The sequence below is a fragment of the Panthera leo genome, chromosome F2 (assembly GCF_018350215.1).
Source record: "Panthera leo isolate Ple1 chromosome F2, P.leo_Ple1_pat1.1, whole genome shotgun sequence".
In the NCBI taxonomy this organism is placed as follows: domain Eukaryota; kingdom Metazoa; phylum Chordata; class Mammalia; order Carnivora; family Felidae; genus Panthera; species Panthera leo.
In genome coordinates this window covers 62,455,894-62,477,361 of record NC_056695.1, presented here as the reverse complement: position 1 = coordinate 62,477,361, position 21,468 = coordinate 62,455,894, and the positions used below count along the sequence as shown (strand labels likewise).

Below are 21,468 nucleotides of genomic sequence, written 5' to 3'. Positions count from 1 at the left end.
TTAAGCGTCCGACTTCAGCTCAGGTCATGATCTCATGGTCCGTGAGTTCAAGCCCCACGTTGGGCTCTGTGCTGACAGCTCAGAGCCTAGAGCCTGCTTTGGATTCTGTCTCCCTCTTTCTCTGCCCCTCCCCTGCTCGTGCTCTGTCTGTCTGTCTCAAAAATAAATAAAAACATTTAAAAAAAAAAACCAAAAAAACAAAAAAAAAATAGCTAGAGTATAACTAAGAACTTAACCCTTTAGTGATCCCCCTTCTTGATCCTTGGACCTTGAATGATCTCACCAGCTACTCTTCCTACCCCCACCCAAAAATCACCCTTGTCAATGGAAAGAGAAGCTTCTTAAAGACATACTTTGTGTGACAACTAATGTTAAGAGCCCTGCTCACTCAAGCCAGGTAACAAGGAGAGCCTAGAGCTTGCTGATCCCCTCTGATCTGACAGGTAGAAATGAGTAAGGGACAAATTTTGTCAGGCAGTATCTTAGGGTGTGAATGGGGGCCTTTTGCTCACTGGGACAAAAGCAATGAACAAATAGCATGATTTTGTAAGATGCCTAAAAACTAGTCACCTAATCTGATACAGAAGGTAGGAGAAACCGTGGAAATGGATAAGCAAAGTGGCAGAGAGGAAGGCTTGAACTGGATATTAAAGGATAAGCAGGAGATCATCTGAGATTTAGGAAAGAAAAGCAGGGGAAAGAATGTTCCAGGCAGAGGGAACCTTACACACAAAGGTACAGAAGCAGGTACAGCCTGAAATTGAGAGCAGCTGCAGGTAATTTGTTGTTAGATTGACTCTACACCCTGCCACCAAGCCACTACCACTTAAAAGTTTTAGTAATGTTCTATTGTGCACAGGATAGTGGGGTAGTAGAGAATCCCTATTATGGTCTATAAGATCTACATGAGGGGCGCCTGGGTGGCTCAGTCGGTTAAGCATCCAACTTTAGCTCAGGTCATGATCTCACGGTTGGTGAGTTCGAGCCCCGCATCGGGCTCTGTGATGACAGTTCAGAGCCTGGAGCATGCTTTGGATTCTGTGTTTCACTCTGTCTCTGCCCTTTCCCTGTCCTCTCTCTCTTTCAAAATTAAATAAACATTAAAAAAAAAAAAGACCTACATGATCTGGCCCATGTCTAACCTTGCTGCTTCATCTTGCTGCATCCTATTGGGAGACAATTCTCCATGAGTCAGTCATGTTTCTGCACTTCTTTCAAGGAGAAGTATTAACTGTCCTTTTGTTCCAGAGTATCTTTTCAAGGATGATTGTATAGGTAACCGCCCTGGAATTTAGAGATAGTTTCTCCCTCTGGAGCAGAAGGCAGGTTTGCTCACTGTTTAATATAATAAAGACAATATTTCCCTCCAGACCAAAGCTCAGACGGGCTTACTTCCTATTTTAAAAGATTCAGGTTCCCAAGCTCAGGATTCCTCAATGGTAACACAAATTCACTGTGTGTTCAGCTCCACCTTGGTCTCTCCACGCTGCTATGCTGAGGCCATGGCCGTGGCAGTGGCGGTGGTGGTGGAGGACGCACAGTGGAAGTGGATGATGCAAATGTGAAGCTCCTGCTACTTGCTGGGTCATGAGTAATGGAGTCTTATCTCTGATCCCAGAGTCTTGTATCTTCTGTCAATATCCATAGAGGTGACATGCTACTTTGTGTATGTGTAGAGTACAATCTCGAACCCATCACAGCTCTTGACACACTCTCATTTTCTGAACTCCAATCACACTCAACATTATTAGACATCAGAAAAATGCAAATTAAGATAATAGAGAGCTACCGCTACATACGTATTAGAAAGGAAAAAATACAAGATAGTGACATCATTAAATGCAGGAAAGAATGAGGAGAAACCAGATCACTCATACCTTACTGATGGGAGCATGAAATGGTACAGCCACTCTAGAAACAGTACAGCAGTTTCTTAAAAAAACTAAATATGCAATTATCGTACAATCCAACCACTGCACTCTTGGACACTTACCTTAGAGAAAAGAAAACTATGTTCACATGAAAACCAGTACATAAATGTTTACTGCAGTTTTATTCATAACAGACAAAAACTGGAAACAGGATACCCATATTCAATATGTGAATGGTTCAACAAATTGTGGTACAACCATACCGTGGAATACTACTTGGTAATAAAAAGGAACAAACTTGTTACATGCAACAATTTGGAGAAGCCTCAAGAAAGTTATGAGTAAAAAAAAAAAAGCCAATCTAAAAAAGTTACACAATGCATGATTCCATTTATATAACACTTTGAAATGGCAAAATTTTAGAAATGGAGAATAGATAAATGGTTTCCACAAGTTAGAGACAAAGGGGGGAACATGGAGAGAGGTGGATGCTGTTAGAAAACAGTGGCATAAGGGATCTTTATAGTGATGACACTGCCCAGTATCTTGACTGCGATAGGAGATATTTCAAACTATATATGCAATAAAATTATATAGAACTACATACACACACACACATATTCACACACAAATGAACACAGGTAAAACTGGGGAACTATGAATAAAGTCAGTGGATTGTATTAATGTCAATATCTTGATTATGATACGGTGCTATGGTTTTGTATAATGTCATCATTGGGGGAAACTGAGTAAAGAGTACATGGGCTCTCTCTGTGTTATTTTTTATAAGTGATGTAAATCTAAAATTTTCTCTATAAAAATTTCAATTAAAAACATCTGGGACATGCCAAAGATTTTTTTTTTTGATAAGAAAAAAAAATCTATCAAAGTGTGTTTAAAGGCAGAAACAGAAAAAAGATGAATCATTTCCTATTTATACCACATCAAGCCCAACCAGTTTAAGTCACTGTTACAACATTACATAATTCCACATTTATTTCTGTGTATTTTGATGGATTCATTTTGCCTTATTATACTACAAGCTTCTTTATGTCAGGGCTATATCTGCTTTGCTCATTATTTTAGCCCTAGGGCCTGACAGTTATTAGGTGATTAAATATTGCTCAATAAATTAATGAAGGAAATTCTAAGAGGCAATGTTAATGAATCAGAATTTCACAACCATGAACATAATATTTTAAGTAGTAACAATGTCAAAGAAAGTGCCAGGACAACAGTGGACCAAGTGTACCCAAGTGTCATACTGAGCAGGGTTCACATTCTGCCTCTGCCACTTGTCTGATGGGTAACCAGGCTCTCTAAGTTTTTACTTCCTCATCTCTGAGGCATCTCTTTCAGTGGCATCCATCCTAGAGGTTGTTATGAGAACTGCGATTGCAGAGGTGAAGCACAGTTCTTGGAACACAGATGTTCAATAAATGCTGCTGCTTCTTCTACTAAAATTATTGATTCCACTTTTCAAAACTCATGTCACCAAACCAGTTGTTCCAACTGAAGAAGGGAGACACTGGTCAGAAGGCTTTAGACCGATAAAGAGATTTTTTTTCCCAACAAGTGTTTCTGTAGTAAGAGTGTTCTGTAAGTATATTGTTCCAATGAGAAATAAAAACAATGAACTAATTAAATAAAAACATTAAAAAGTTTCATATTCACCCAGATTCTGGGCCATAAAATATATCTTAACATATTCTTAAAAAAATAGAGATCATTTAAATATGTTCTCATCCCACAATAGATATGAGAAATCAATAACAGATAGTTAAAAAATCCCCCAAATATCTGAAGATTAAACAACACACTTACAAATAACATGGATCAAAAAAGAAGGTATAAGACAAATGAAAAAGTATTTTGAACGAAATGAAAACGAAGACACAACTTAATCAAAAACTGTGGGATTGTGTGAAAATACTGCCCTAAAAAAACACTTATAGCATCAAATGCATATATTAAAATTGAAGAAAGATAAAAAATTCATAACCTAAACTTCTGCCTTAGAAGCCAGAGAAAGAAGAATTTATGCCAAAAGCAAGCAGAAGAAAAAAAATAATAAAAAGGAAGAATCAATCATAAAAACAGGAAAACAATAGAGAAAAATCAATAAAATCAAAAGCTGGTTCTTTGGAAAGTACAATAAAATTGATAAGCTTCTAGCAAGGTTAACCAGAAAAAAAAGAGAGAAGTCATAAATTTAACAGTATCAGAAATGAAAAAAGGGTCATCACTACTGATACTGGGGATATTAAAAAGATAATAAAGGAATATTATGACCAACTTCGTGTCCATTAATTTGAATACTTAGGTGAAATGGACCGATTCCTTGAAAGACACAAAATACTAAAACTGACAAAGGAGAAATAGATAATCTGAATAGGCCTGTATTATTAAATAAAAACTTTCTGAAAATAAAAAGCACTAAATCCAGACAATCTCACTGGTGAATTCTACCAAAAATTTAATGAAGTCATGACACAATTCTCTACGATCCCTTTCAGAAAATAAAAGTAGATGGAACACTTTTCAACTTATTCTATGAAATCAGCATTACCCTAATACCAAAACCAGACAAAGTCATTACAAAAAAGAAAAGCTACAAACCAGTATCTCTCATGAATATAGATAAAAAATCCTTCACAAAACATTAGCAAATAAAATATAATGATGTATAAAAATAATTACAACATGAACAAATGGGATTTATTCCAAACATGCAAGGCTGGTTCAAATATATATTAAAAGTCAATATAATCCACACAACAGACAAAAGTAAAAAAATATATATATGATCATATCAGTATATACAGACACAGATTTTTGTAAAATCCAACACAATCATGATAAAAACCCTCAGCATACTAGGAATAGAGGGGAACTTTCTCATCCTAATGAAGATAATGTACAAAAAATGTTACAGGTAGTGTAGGAGCCAATGGCAGGTCACCCCAAGATGAGCCACTTTGGCATGAAGACTATTTCAAGTTAAAAAAGTAAACAAAACCCAACAGATTCAGGAAAAGCTCTTCACTGCCCCCTCAACTGCCTAAAAAGAATTTAGGTAGAGGACCTGCTCCAGGAAGAGAGCTATCACCATAGATAACTACATTATGATATGAACTAGGTATGGTGGACAGGGAGGATCCTAGCAAGCCCTGTTTAATCATCCTTCTCCTTGCCCCAATTGTTTCTGAGTGGCCCAGCAAACATTTGTTTACCAAACATTTACTTTTTTTCATTCTTTTTGAGGATTGCATTCCTTCCCTTGGAAATCCCTGACCCATATCCCTTTTTCCTTAGTTCAGGATGGCAAATATATTTCATTTTGCCTGTCTTTGAAATTTCCATGTCTGTGTGGTTTCTTGTATGCACACTATTAAATCAGATTTTCTCCTGTCAATCTGTTTCATCAATTTGATTCTTAGTCTGGCTAGAAGGATCTAGAAGGGAACAGGTCATTCTTGCTCCTTGACGGTAACATCATACTCAATGGTAATATACTGAACTCTTTCCACACAAGATGAGGAACAAGGCAGTGATATCCTATCTTTACTGATCCTTTTTAACATCATCCTGAAAATCCTAGCTAGTGCAATAAGACAAGAAAAGGAGACAAACAGTAGAATAGAAATTGATTTAAAAGACAGAAATAAAACTTATTCTCAAGTGACATGATTGCCTATGCAGAAAACCCTAAAGTATCAGCAAAAGCACTCTTGGAACTGATAAGCAAGTTTAGCAAGGTCATGGGATACAAGGTTAATATATATATAAGTCAATTACTTTCCTATGTATCAGTAGTGACCAACTGGAATTTGAATTTTAAAAAACAATACCATTTACAATATCACAAAAAATGCAATACTTAGGCATAATTTAATACATATATGGGAAAAATTATAAAATTCTGATAAAACAAATCAGAGGAAGATCTTGGAAAATGGAAACAAAATCCAGGTTCATGGATTGGAAAACTCAGTATTATTAAGATGGCAATACTTCCCAAATTGATTTATAGATTCAGTGTAATTCCAGTCAAAATCCCAGCAAGCTTTTTGTAGATATTAACGAACTGATTCTAAAGTTTATATAAAAATGCAAAAGGCCTAGAATAGCCAACACAGTACTGAAGAAGAACAAAGTTGAAGGACTCACACTGCTGATGTCAAGACTTATAACAAAGCTACAGTAATCAAGACAGTTGTGATCCTGAATAAAGAACAGATTCATAGATCAATGGAATAAAATAGCTTAGAAGTAGACTCATACAAATATAGTCAATTGATCTTTGAAAAAGGAGCAAAGCCAATGTAATGGAGAAAAGACCATCTTTACAAAAAGGGTGCTAGAATAATTAAAAGTCCATATGGAAAAAAAAATCTCTGCACTCTTATAGCTTTCACAACAAGGAACTCAAAATGGATAACATACAAATGTAAAACTATAAAAACTTCTATACAAGAGCAGGGGAGAGGCAGAGAGAGAGAGGGAGAGAGAGAATCCCAAGCAGGCTCCTCCACACTTTCAGTGTGGAGCTGACCTGGGGCTTGATCCCACCTACCTTGGGATCACAACCTGAGCCAAAATCAGAAGTCAGACACTTAACCCCCTGAGCTACCCAGGCACCCCAATAAAAAAAAATTCTTAAAGACACATTTTCACTTTTAGCCACACAGTCAGGAGTTTCTCATTCACTTCAATTGCCTTTAACATTAAATATTAATTATTACAACACCATCATTACTAGTGTAGCTTCGAGCATCAACAGAATGCTTAGTGTATGTAAATGCTGTGCTAAGCATTTCATAAAAGTCCTTCAGTTGAATCCTTACAGCAACTCCATTAGGTGGATATTCGTATGTTTCCCATGCTAGGGGTGGTAACTATGAAGCTCAGAGGATTTAAGCAAATTGCCGTGATCACATTGCTGGTAAGGGGTTCTAATTTCCAGAGCAATTTAACTCCGAAAATTCATATTCACACCTACTTTGCTATATTTGCAAATTTCACTGACAGCAGTTCACAACCTCCAGGAATTAAAACAAAATAAAACAAATAAAAAAGCATAAGAGTAAACAAATGAATAAATGCCAGGCCAGCAGAGCAGCCAGCCGATTGAGTAAAGTGGCTTTGAATTCCTTATGCATTTCCCACAACAGCTTTTCACCATTGTACAGATCGCTAGTCCCCAATTGTGATATCATTACAAACAATATTGGTTGCTGAGATGTAGACCATGCTCCCTATCACTTACTCATATTCAATTAATCTCATGAAAACTGGGAGGGGAAAAAAAAATGCTATGCCTTAGGGGCCAGAAAAATCTTAAAGGTTGTCACTGTCAACAAACTCTATTCTCGGAAAACCAGGCCACACAAGGTCCATTCTAAATGCCTTTCCTCTTGGAGGAAGAGAGAGTCTTAGGACAAAGAAGGGTAGAAGTACCCCGAAGAAATAGGTTAATCCTTCATTTTGTTTAAAAAGACTTGCATTTACCTGTCTAAGAACCCCCCGTGCATTTGTCAAGCAGGGGCTGTGACTGATGGAAAAGCAATCTCACACTGAGATTTGTAAAATCTCATACTGCTCTTCTGGCATTTTTAAAAAGGCAGAAAGCTCACAGCAGGCTAAACTGGATAGTTCCTTGCAGGTTAAAGTTGGAAACCTCTGAGGAAAGTATTTCAAGCTCTGTCTGATGTAAAAACCAGCACCAGAGCTTACTTTTAATATGGAAAATCATAAATCGCTGGAATAAATGCCTGTTTGGGATAAGGCTGGCCGCGTGAATGGAACATGGAAAACGCATACATAATTTTGAGTAGAAAAAGCGAACACATTTTCTAACTTTGAAAGTGCTGTAGAATGTTAAGCCAGGGTTCAAACTCTATGACTTCCCCTACCCATCAGCTTTCATTAATTGTACTTTCAAAGACTCACATGAAAGGAAGGCATAACCTCTGTGATCAGGTTCAGATTTCAATACAGATTCATTAGCTCCACTTTATGGATTATGTTAGTTGAGGTTTCTCTATCCCTGTTTGTGTTTTGTCCTCTGATTTTCCCAGGATTGAGAGAAGTACGTTAAAATCTTCTCTTAGTAGGGTATCTATTTCTGATCCCTAGTAGTTTCTGCTTTTTGAAAGTTGTTGCTGTGTTATTGGAGGCACAGATAATAATAATGATGACTTTTGCATCTTGTGATTTTCAGTCTTTAGTGTTATGAAATATCCTCCTTTATCTATTTTAGTATTGGGGGGCTTAATTCTGTCTTGTCTATATCAGAACCCTTGTTTTTTTTTTATTGCAATTGCCTATATTTTTTATTTTTAAACTTCAAAATCATTCCATTTTAGGCATGTCCCTTTTAAACAGTGGAGAGCAAGATTTTGCTTTGGTGGACAGTCAGAAAACCATTTTTTTTCCTTTTGTAATAAGCGAGGAAAGCCTGTTATGTTTATTAATATGATCTATACGTCTGGTCTCTGTTGTGTCATATTGTTTTATGATTTTTTTTTGGTTGTTGAATATAGAAACTTGTTCACTGTGTGATCCTTTTCTTGCCCCCTCCAATTTTTAAGATGCATACTAAAGTACTGGGTAGTAAAATGATACAATGTCTGAGATTTTCTTTAGAACACTTTAGCCATCAAATGAGGTGGTGGGCAAGGAGAAGTAAGTACAGATAACACTGATGGCTAGTGAAGCTGGATATTGGGGTTCATTGTAGTTTCCACTTTTATATGTGTTTGGAAATTTTTGGTTTTAAATACAGTTTGCTTTTAAAACAGTTATAAAAAATAATTTCATCTTTTTCATGTTACACAAAGTTTGCATGGTTTTTATTTACTTTTATAATAAGCCAAGTTCTATCTTCATGAACATAGACCTGAAATAATGAAAACTTAAGAGCTTCATAAAGAGAAGTGTTAGTCTCTAAATCAAATAAAGACCTCCTCTATTGCCTCAAGCGCTGCAATAAATTATACATACTGTAAATGAGCACAGCTTCTTTTAAAGTTACAAGAAACAATTTTGTCTTTGTGAGAGTTTTATAACTACATCCAATAGCCTATAAAAAGCCTCTCTTGATGTGGTTCCCATGGTGACAGGACATAATATATGTGTCCATTAAATTTGGAAATGTAATGAAGTGTAATAAAAATCTACTTCAGAAAAATACACTTCTCAGCATATTTTTATTAATTAAAATATTGCATTGCGCATTTTTCATGTCTGCGTGCCTGACAGCAAATAAAAGCTTTGCCACATATTAACTGTGACTCTTGAGTTCCATCCAATATTAATTGGTACAAAATAGGAAAGGCATTTTTGCAGAGAAAATATTTTGACTGGTGGCCCAGAGTGATTAATGGGTAAACAGTTATGCCTCTTGAACTGTGCATATACCATTTCAAATGCCACCAGCAATACGGATTCTGACATTTGTATCCACAGGGACAGGAACAGACTAGAAAGTGAGTATCGTTAATCCTTGAGGAAGAAGAGAAGTTCCTCATTGTGGACTCCCTACCAGAGCCCTGCCGAGAGTATGTGACCATTTTGCTTGTGCGGGAGGCAGGGTATCAGAAAAGCAGTTTGAGAAAATCCTGCACAAATTCAACAAACAGGAACACAAGCAAAGGCCACCAAAGCCATCTCAGTACACAACTAGAGGCACAGAAGTTACAAAAAAAGAAAAAAAAAGTGGGGGATGACAGAAGAGCTGAAGAGCAATGAGCAAATCACTCTCATCTTCAACTCTCGATAGTTAGAATTTTAAGCAGACTAAGAGGAAAGGAAGGAGTCTTACTCTCAGGACGATTACTCAGTCATCTTCAAATAAGGAGCAGAACATTCTTAACTACCACCCATTTGAAACCCTCTGTGTGTCCTCGCAAATTAACAATATCCAAATGACTTTGACTACTTGAAAGCACATGCAAAACATAACTGGGGAAAGTGTACATAGCTTCCACTCACCCCTAAAATCAAGAAGAGTATGAACTGCCTCTCATATATGACATTAATCTGAGAGACATTTGCCTTTTGAGCTCTTCTGTCGTATTGCAATGTAATATCTACAAGAATTGTTCACTGACCTGGTTGCTGTTCCATGAAGAACCCGATCAATCAAACCACACTGAACAAACCACCCAACTAAAGGATTAATAAGTGGGACTCACTATGTCATAAACTTTCTCTCAAAAATATTTTGTAAAAACGCTCTTAAAAGGAGGGGTGCTTGGGTGGTTCAGTTGGTTAAGAACCGACTCTTGATTTTGGCTCAGGTCATGATCTCACGGTTCGTGAGTTCGAACCCCACATCTAGCTCTGACTGGCAGTGTGGAGCCTGCTTGGGATTCTCTCTCTCCCTCTTTCTCTCTCTGCCCCTCCCCTGCTCATGATCTCTCTCTCTCTCGCTCTCAAAATACATAAATAAACTTTAAAAAATACACTCTTATAGGATTCCCATTACATACCTACACCTCAAGACCCTAGATACATTTTCTGGAATTATGGAAAATACCTGAAAAAAAAAAAAAACCACTGCTCCCACGTAAATAGAACCATACTCAAAAATGAGAGGAAACATTTGGGCACCATAGTTATACTAGACTTGTCACTGAAGGCAGAGTATTTGTATTATATCACTATTTGATGGTACAGATTTGTCTAGCCATGGCAGTGAAAAGGCAGTTGATGGCAATACACAAATGTTTGTTCTTCTAAAGCAAATTTCTTTTCTTCCTGGTTCAGAAGGTTTTTTGGAAGTTGGAAACTCTGGGTGTTATACATATATCAAGGCAAAATGGAAAGAAAAAGAAGTGAAGAAAGGCCTTCCAAATCTGGCGGCTCCTGGGGCCATGGAGTACAGCCAATTCCCAAAGCTACTCCTTACTTAATGAGGCACCTTCCTTTCTCTAATCATGGGAGGGATACTCTACCCAAATACATCAGAGTATTCTGCGAATTAGAACTCTGGTCAGGCTTCCCTGATTCCCAACACATATACTCCAGCTCCTGATTCCCAACACATATACTCCAGCTCCTGTCTGTTCCAGAGTTTCTCTGAAGTGTTCCCCTAGCCCCTGATGCTTCATTTCACATTGAAGCACTCCTCAGATTATCTTTAATGGTCTCCTTCTCTGTGCCTGTGCACCCATCAGACTGTGAGCCCCTTGATGGTGGGAAATGAATTTTACTCTTTTCAGCATTCCACACTTGAGTACTCAACACAAAAATGTTGGCTTATATAGATGCAAAAAGTCTTGAGGATGAATTTTTAAAATACTGTTTACATATGCACACTGATTCTGTCAAATTCATAATGGCACACTTCCTCCTTTGCACCTCAAGATCACATTGTCTGGATAATAGATACAGGAGGATGTTTACATTGTTCTCGGTACTGGTTTAACTCTTTGAAATATTTTAAATATTACTAAATTGTCAACTCTGAATATGGAAAAAGAGAAAATATACATACTGAGTCTCTACCTCTGCCTACTTGTACCCATGTATTTATTTTTTTTTCACAGTATATTTTTTGAGCACCTATAAAGAATTGGATTTGTCCTAGGCATTGGGCAAGGGGAGTAGTGAACAAATAGAAATGCCCTTTGCACCCATAGAGTTTATCTTCTACTGTACTTGGGGAAAAAAAAAATAAAATCATAAAACAGAGATACCAAGCAAACTCAGGCTATAATAAGCACTTACAGAGTGCTTATTATATATATATATAATATATATATATATATATATATTATATATATATATAATATATATATTATATATATAATAAAACAGATGATGTAACAGTGTGGCTGGAAGGAAGGAGGCACTATTTTCAGAGATGGGCAGAAAAGGCCTCTCTGAGGTACTCCAACCAGGATAAATGCAGAAGAGTGAGGGAAGGAAGTGGGGTAACCTATGAGGTCAGAGAGTGAGCTGGCGCAAGATTACGGAAGGTCTTAAAAAAATGTTGCAAGGAGTTGAGATTTTATTGCAGTGCCAAGAGAAGCCATCAGAATGTTTTAAGTAGGGAGGGGACAAGAGTTTATTTTAGGGAAGACCACTATGACTGTTGGGTAGACAATGGAATGTGCTCTGCCAAGAGGTGAAGTAGAGGATCCCTTATGAAAACTGGGCTACATTTACTCGACTTCCTTCTAATGGTTCCCAACCAGGGACACTTTTGCCGCTAAAAGGACATCTGGCAATGTCTGCAAATATTTTTGTTTGTCACAACTAGGAAAGAGGTGGGTGCTAGTGGGCAGGAGCCCCGGATGCTGCTAAACATACTATGATGCACAGGACAGCCCTATTCAACAGACAACTATTCATCTAATGGTGCCAAGGTTGAGAAATCCTAATTTGTCCTATGCAGATCTGCTCTTTGACCTCTGGGTTGCATGACAGAAGCAACAGAAAAAACAAGTTATATAAATTCTAAGGTGTGTGTGTTCATAGGAAGCAAAGAAGCAAACTATGGAGGGGAAAAAAGGCCCAATAAGAAGAAACTGTAAAACTAGACTCAGAGTCACTCCAAACATGGAGCCAGCCACTAGCCCCGCCTTGTGTGCCAAAAGCAAAGACACTTAGCTCTTAACATCAGCTGACCCCCCCTTAATTTCTTATTGCATCATCGACATGGTGAACTTCAAAGATGGAGAATACATCCAGTTATTTTTTTTAGTTTCCTTTAATTAAACTAAATGCCATCCCATTTAGACTACATTAACATTGAGAAAGTCTTGATGAATGGCATTTCTTGTCCTTGGATGTATTTTCCCTTCAATAAGTTGATAATTTGCCTTCAGAATTTGATAATTTTATATTAGTGATTGGGATTAAAACTGTTCTCTATGACAATACCTGGTCCTTTTCCATTCATATGTCTAAAAGCAGAGATAGCATTCCACACTGGACAGCAATGCCATATGCTGATCTAGGTTAAGCTGGATTTTTTTTTCCATGAAGAGACTGATGCAACAGGATTCTCCCAACAAATTATTACGCTGAGTCTCAGAGAAGGTTTCACACTCTAAGGGAGCCCCTGGGATGCTGTTATTACTCTTTGAAGGACACTTGACTTTCACCGAACATCTGCCTTGTTTAATGTACCTCTGCTAAATGTGAGCACCTGAACTGAATATGTTAACCAAGGAAAGCAACTAGCAAGAAACCATTCTGAAAACCCTGGGACTTTGCAGTAGGCTACAATACAACTTAGATCCTCAAAAGAAAATCCTTAAAAATAGGTTTCAGGAGTTTCTTTTAAAGTCTGTATTTTCTGAATGGTAATAATGAGTGAACATCAACAGAAATGAATGGAAAAACAAAGATTATATATTTACATTCAAATGTGAACATTAGACCTACTGGAACAAACAGATTCTAATATGAGGCAATCCATAGGCAGACAAATATATTTAACAATTAAATACAAGTTAATGCCAGTGAGGGTGGCAGGATGGTTACTCTGACACACTACTGGGGCAGGGTTACAAATTATTACCAATAATTATTAGTATTATAAAAATATTTGTATATTATTATCTGCATAATTTGCTTTTGTAGAAGCATCTCACAATAATTTTTTGAATAGTTTATGCCATATAATCTGATGGCTACCCTCCTAACTTCCCTTCTATCCTGAGTGATCAGAGAAGAACACAAAGATTAATCAATGAGGGTACTTGTTGCAGAATTATTAATAATAGTGTGAAATGGTAACAACAACAACAAGCAATTCAAATGAATTATGGTTAACCTCAATTAGGAAATATTAGTAAGTCATTAAAAATGAATTTTTTAGACAAACATTCAGGATACTAGTGTATCCCTAGACCTTCAAATAGTGCCTGGTACATGGTATTACGCCCTCTAGATAGTTGCCAAATGAAAGAATATAACTTTAGGGGAGCCTGGTTGGCTCAGTCAGTTAAGCATCCAACTTCAGCTCAGGTCATGATCTCAGAGTTTGTGGGTTCAAGCCCCACGTCAGGATCTGTGCTGACAGCTCAGAGCCTGGAGCCTGCTTCAGATTTTGTATCTCCTTCTCTCTCTGCCCCTCCCTTGCTTGTTCTCTCTCTCTCTCTCTCTCTCTCTCTCTCTCTCTCTCAAAAATAGACATTAAAAACAAAAATTAAAAAAAAGAAAGAATATAACTTTAAATGGAAAAGGGTACAAAAATCACTTTTTTCAGTATAATCCACATTCTCTTATAAGCATACTTTAGATAGATATAGATAGGGAGATGGACAGACAGACCTGTACCAATGCATAGAAAAAGATCAGAAAGGAAATACTCAGACTTTAAAATGGTTATTTTGGGGTGGTGAGTTTATACATCATTTTTATATTCTTCATTTCTTCCTTTTAAAAATCTTCTACAATAAATATTCACCATTTTTAGAATCAGAGTGATCTTTTTAAGCATACATGAGAAATATAAATCACTATACCTTTTGGTGGTGTTTCTTACTGGACTTGACTCCACCTCTCTAATAGGATCTTTTAAGTGTTATGGGATCAGTCAATTAATGTAGTTTAATAAACATTTGCTGACACTCAGGTGTCTTCCATGATCTGGGGACACATGAATAGACAATAAAATTCTTACTCTTAAAGATATTACAATAAATACAAAGTTTTATTAGTTATGTTTTTAATATAAAGATAATACAGTTAGGATAAAACAGAAGAAACCTTCATAATGGAAGTAAGTGGGCACAGGCCACCATGAGAGAGTAAAGGCAAGAAGAGTCTCTTTGCCAACCTGAGGGAGACCAGTTCTAGAAACGAAGGAAAGGAAATGAGCACAGGAGGAGACCAAGTTGGCATGCGGCCAAGGAACCAAATGAGACAACACCTGAGATGTGAAGTGAACAGACAGCAAGGGTAGCTTTGCTTTTTGGTTTGTATTCTAGTCACATCTTCGTTTCTACCCAAGGAGAAATGATAAATGACATGTCTATTGCCTTCGCCAGCCGTAAGGCCAATTTACCCACCCCCCTCTGCCTGACTTTGTCAGTAAAACCCTCCTCTCTTGGTTATATCTCCACAACCCTGATCATTCCATTCTCCACTTTTTCCACATCTCCAAATCTTCCAGCTTTCTTCCCTGCCCAAGAAACACATTCCATAATGTTTTTGACATTTTAAGACAGGGAAAAGCATTTTAAGACAGGGAATTCATGACTGAAGCTGCATAGAGGATCAGTTCAAATAATTAAGTAACTAGTAAGATGGTAACTTTCCAACAAGACCCCCGCAGCCCTTCTCTGCTTATTGTCGTATAGAGCACGAGTGATGGATTACCTTAATACCAGGCCCTTTGCATTAGTAAATACCAAGTCCAATGGGAATAGCCCCAGGTAAGAAGTATCTCCAGTAAGGGTCACACCAACATACACTTTATTCAACAGCCACAGATACAGTATTTACCAATTTAAGACCATGTGGCCAATAGGAATTTCATGCATTTTGTGGTATAGTGTATAAATATGAAACTAATGTGGACATTCTTTTAATTTTCTTTTTTAAACACAGAGTTCAGAAATAATTCAAAACATAAAGCAGCATAACCAATATGTGGACTACAGAATGCTAGTTTCATGCGATTATAATGGATGTTATAAAAAAAATGAGGATCCTGGTTAAAAATTCTGGGAAACACTAGGTACAACAAGTGTCTTTATCATTAGTCTTGAACGAGTCAAGGCAAATTGAGTTTCTCCTAGAAAATGATGAGATAGGTAACATTTCCCAAGTTTATGTGACCATAGAATCTCTTTGCACAGGTTATTTTGCAGATCTAGAGTTCTCTTAGGGACCATACTTTAAAATTTAATCATAGTACCACATTAGATTTTAAAATTACAGAATCAGATTAGATCTCTAATCTCTGTCAGGAGTGATTTCAGAACAACTGTCCTCAATAGTGTCTGCACATTAAAATCACACGAGAGAGGCGCGTGGGTGGCTCAGACGGTTAAGCATCCCACTTCAGCTCAGGTGATGATCTCTGTTACGATTTCATGGTTCATGGGTTCAAGCCCCACGTCAGGCTCTGTGCTGACAGCTCAGAGCCTGGATCCTGCTTCGGATACTGTGTCTCCCTCTCTCTCTGCCCCTTCCCTGCTCATGCTCTGTCTCTCTCTGTCTCTCAAAAATGAATAAATACATTAAAAAAATAAAAAAAATAAAATCACATGAGAAACTTAAAAAATTTCCAATGCCCAGCCCTTACTTCAAATCAGTCAAATCAGAATCCCTGGGGCAAAGACCAAGGCATCAGTATTTTGTAAAGCTCTGAGGGGATTATAATGGGCAGCTGGGTTGAGAGCCGCCACCTTGGTGTCTCCTACCAATGCAGGACGCTCTTCTTAAGGCATCCCTGATATCTTGGTGTTCTAGCTTTTCAACACGGTGAGCCTCTGTGGCCCCTTGTCACAGCAAAACATTCCTCTGCTATGTTAAGTACAAGACGAAAGCCACTGTGTCTAAGATAACATTTATCTCAGTAATATCTTATATTGCTAAAACTGTAGGAAACATGCTACATTCCTATCTCCCATCAGTAAATGAAGGGCCTATTTTATTTTTGCCCCTTAGTAGTTTGAACATAGCGCTCCACATAAAATTCCCACAAAGGGAAAAACAAGCCTCACATTTATTAATAAAGTTCTAACAGCAAATATTGAAAACCTGATATCCAGACAGAGTACAGAATATTAACTGTGACATGTAATATTTAAGGGCAGAAATTTTTTATTAATATTTATATACCTAATATGTACAATCGAGAAGTCTAAATAGCAGAGATGCTTTTTGCATTATGCAGACACGGGCCCAGTGAATCTCTCCAGCCTCCAGGGCACAGAGTAAGACTGCCTTGGAGGTGGGAGCTGACACAGGACTCTTTGCCAGACTTTGCCTTGGTAGGAGCCTTAATTAATTTTATTTATAGTTCTACCAAGTCCTGCTCTGTTTCTTCTCATTGAATTACTTGGAATGCGTGTTTAGTTGTAAGGCAGTGCTTTTGGTTGAACAGCGAAAATAAAAATACTTGAACTCCAGGGACTCCAGCCACACAAATAACCATTCAAAACTTGGAACCTAAAATGATATGCCTTTGAGTGAACGGAGCAAAAACCATTCTCATAAATGATACCTCGCAAATCACTGTCCCCAATTTGGGATGAGTCGTGATGCTATAGGCCATTCTGTTAAAATGTGTGAACAGTTTAACTTCTAGCTACCCACGGATTTCATGCAAAATTTGCACCAAAGAAAACAAAAACACCTAGTGCTTTATCCTTAAAACTGAAAAGGTTTATGACAAGGTAGTTACATTATTTATTTGAATAACAAAATAAAGCCCAGTATCAACCTGACTTGCAAGCCAGCTATCTGATCTTAGAGTCACTAATCTATATTTCCTTCATAAGCCAATTTCCTTTATTATTTGCAATGCTAATGACTGTTTTGATTAAAGAATTAGGGATAGAAATGATAATGCTGTATAATTAAGTATGCAGATTTGGAGCTTTTTGCTTTTAAATGCAGTGTATTCAAAGAGCTAGATCTTGGTACTAGATAATTTGTGAAATTATATATTGCATTAATAATGTGCTGGAATAGTTAGGGGGCTAAAAATTTCACGATTATCCCACACCCAATAGTTGGTGGTCCATAAATATACCAAATGAATCTAAGTAGGCCTTTAGAAAATCCAATTTATTGAATTAAGTATGAGTTTTAATAGCCCAATAAAACATAACTGAAAGAAAAATATTGCATGTTACACTGCCCAACTTCGGCATAGCAATTCATTGAATTTTATCTCTTAACAAAAAAATAAATACTATAATTATTTCTCATGACAAATTTGTATCTAATTTAAATGATACTCCTTTGTGAACCTGAGAGTTTCTATGATAATGGAGTAAAGCTATCTGCTTGTTAGGTGTTTTAAGACTGAAATATAAAAGGAGCCTCAGGGAATGTGTAGCACTTATGCTAAAGAAGAGGGAACTGGGAAAGCAGCTGAGAGGCTGGGGCAATTTACGGCTGTGTTTAATTTTGTGGTTGGGCTACTGTCACACAGAAGAGGGACTGAACTTTCTCAGAAGCTTCTGAGGGCTGCAGAGCAAATAGATAGTCTGTAAAACAACTTACGGAAATCTTTTCAAGCAGTCAGAATTATTTCAAGAATGGAAAATCCCCAAAAGGAAGTGAGTCTTTCATTAAAGAAGCAATCAAGTCCAGGCTTGAAAAACACAGGCAGAAATACATGAAGAAGAGATGTGGCATGGGAATCAGGAGTCAACTGGATTACTTGCAAAGTCTGGTTCTACCCCGAGGTCCTAGAGTTTTCTGAGATTAATTACAGCCAATTGGGAAATATTAAAAAGCCAAGGAATTTAAATTAATTATTTAAAATACCAGAAATCAGAATCTAAAATGAAACTTTTAACTCAAGGTGCAGGCACTGGAAGACACACAGATTTTTGTAATTAAATCATTCTCTATTAAAAATCTGTACAAGTATTGTCATATTCCTCTCTCTCTCTCTCTCTCTCTCTCTCTGTATGTGTGTGTGTGTGTGTGTGTGTGTATGGAGACTTTTTGGGAGTGGTCTTTTTTGATATTTCAATCTGAAATCTATCAACTATTAGATACCTACATGCTTACAGTTGCTATCCCTAGAATGCAAGGTCATAGATGATTTTTATTTTCTTCTTTTTGCTTATGTTAATATATTGGTTTTCTTCAAAGGTCCTGTTGGGGTGCCTGGGTGGCTCAGTTGGTTGAGCGTCTGACTTTGGCTCAGGTCATGATCTTGTGGTTCATGGGTTCAAGTCCCATATTGGGCTCTGTGCTGTCAGTGCAGAGCCTGTTTCTGATTCTCTGCCCCCTCCCCCCCTTGTGTTCTCTCTCTCTCTCAAAAATAAATATACATTTTTTAAGAAGTGGCATTTTTAGGGGCACCTGGGTGGCTCAGTTTGTTAAGGCTCTTGACTTCGGCTCAGGTCATGATCTCATGGGTTGTGAGTTCAAGCCCCGCATCAGGATCCATGCTGACAGTGTGGAGCTTGCTTGGGATTCTCTCTATCTCTCTCTCTCTCTTCTCCTCCCCACTTGTGCTCTCTTTCTCTTTCAAAACAAATAAATAACTTAAAAAATTGTTTAAAAAAAGAAAATAAAAATAAAAAAGGGTCATTTTTAATTGAGAATTAATAAATTTCCATAAAATATTAGATGTTTTGACTACATGTGTACATTCACAGAATAAAATTAAAAACTGAGACACTTAGATAATCCTTCATCAAAGCCTCCTTTTGACCTTAGTTATCTGGGTATTATGTAAAAGAAAAAGTTTAAGAACCTAAATTAAGGGCACCTCGGTGGCTCAGTAGGTTAAGCATCTGACTTTGGCTCAGGTCATGATCTCGTGGTCCATGAGTTCGAGCCCCGAGTTGGGCTCTGTGCTGACAGCTCAGAACCTGGAGGGATTCTGTCTGTCTCTGACCCTCCCCACCTCATGCTCTTTCTCTTTCTCTCTCTCCCTCTAAAAAATAAACATTAAAAAAAAGAAAGTAAATTATAATTATCTAAATTTGTTCTTTAATTTCTCAGTGAAATAGCCTATGTATTCTTTCATCTGAAAGCTCATACAAATAAATAAAATCAGCATTCTGGACACACTTTACTGATAGAGAGCACTGTCTTAATATCTTTCACAATATAATTGTACACTGAGGGGTATTTTAAATTTCATAATATTTTAGTTTAAAATTAAATCATTGTTGATAATTATTTAGGATTATAATAGCAACAACTGTACTATAATCATGGGGGTAAAAAGGTACCAAGATTTAATTCTGGTAAAATTAAGTATTTTACCAAGCTATTAGCATTGTAGTCAAAATTAAAGCAATAGCCACATGGTGCAAGTTCAGAGAAAAAAAGTATGATTTATCTGCTGCTCCCTGCTAATATTAAGCAAGAGAACTTACAGAAAAAAATCCATAATATTTGCTGTGTACCTACCATCTAAGTACTCTATTTTCAAATTACAGCTGTCTTCATTTAAATGTTGTGACTGACAGTTAAAGATATCACAGAAGGCCCTCCAAAGGGATTCAGGCACCATAATTGCAAGATTATTTGAACCTTCTGGAAACCACTGCATTGGATAACTCAGCTCCCAAATAAAGTCTCTAGTGTCTACCAGCCTTCCTCAGTGTGTAACTCAATTTGTTGTTTTAGGAGACTGCAATTTTGGAATCATGCCAAGGAAACTAGTGTGCCATTAAGAAAAATATGATTCTCTTCCTGTAGGGATAGAACCATACACACAGGTGAGCAAACAGCTAAAAGCAGCTACCGTTGAGGAAAAAAAAAAAGGTAGTGACACCAATTCCTTCTGCGAGCACTTGCTTCATTCTCTGAGTCCGTATCCTTCCTCCCACCCATACTCAGAGACAATTGGTCCCCTCCTGCAGACTCAGCTTTATTCTCCAGGCCCTATGACCAATATGATCCTTCTTCAGAAACCATTAAAAAGCATTTAAGTTATCTCAAACTTTAAGTCAACTTAACTCTGGCCTGCCATTGGTCCTTTGTCTAGTCTGATATGCAGCCTTTTCACCAAGACTCCCATCTTTCATTTCTGTCCTGATCAATGATTCCTGCCTTGTTCTTCTGCACCTAGCCATCTGCTTGAAAACCAGGTCAGGAAGCCAGTCTTTCTGACGCTGGGACCCAACACTGCCCTTGTGCTTGAAAAAAATTGAGGCTCCCACATGTTTAAAATGTAATACAGTCATGAGCATGTACATGTATGCATGTGCAAACACACAAAACTCTTTTTTTGGGTTAAATGTATCTGTATCTCCCTATTCCATTGAATCAAACACTCTAAATCTCATCTGTGCCATACTAGATCCCATTTATGGGGCTTGTATAAAATAGTTCAACCGTTCCCTTTCACAATCACTGCAATATCTTTGCTTTGGGTGGTACAAGAGGTAAATAGGCATGTAGCCACCATTCACTTTCAGAAGTGTGGTTTAATCTGTATTCCCTCACTTGCCTTCCCAGTACAGGATACTAGTGGATACCCCTAGCTGGAGTATCCACAGCTCTCCTTTCACGCCTCTGCTTTACTAAACATATTTAGGATGAAGTCATAGACCATAAGGCAAAATTGCTTTGGGATCTTGGTAGCTTCCACTACCACCAAGAAGAATCCAGAAACACACTTGTGACACTGGTGGATATTTGGGAGAAATGGTTATTTTGCATGCACTACAGTATGGTTGGGCCACAGTGATTTACTTTGTAACAGGTAGAACAAGAAAACTGCTCAAAATTGTTCTGTTGATGTATAAAGCATACCATCTGCTTTGCTGCTGTCTATTAAGTCTCTAAGAACATTAGAAACAAAATTTGGAGTTAGCTTGAACTAACTCATTTTAAACTAAATTATTTTGGGAAAAGCAGGGAAGCACTGTGCTCTCCGAAGGGCTGAAAGCAACTCACATGGGGAATTTTTACACCAAAATGA

General features: G+C 37.3%; 1 non-coding gene across 1 annotated transcript; it reads left to right on the top strand.

Annotated features, from left to right (window-relative positions):
* The first annotated feature begins 18,687 nt into the window (after positions 1–18,687).
* Positions 18,688–18,772, top strand: TRNAQ-UUG. Its single transcript has one exon. It is a non-coding gene; the product is annotated as a tRNA-Gln (tRNA).
* The last annotated feature ends 2,696 nt before the right edge of the window (positions 18,773–21,468 follow it).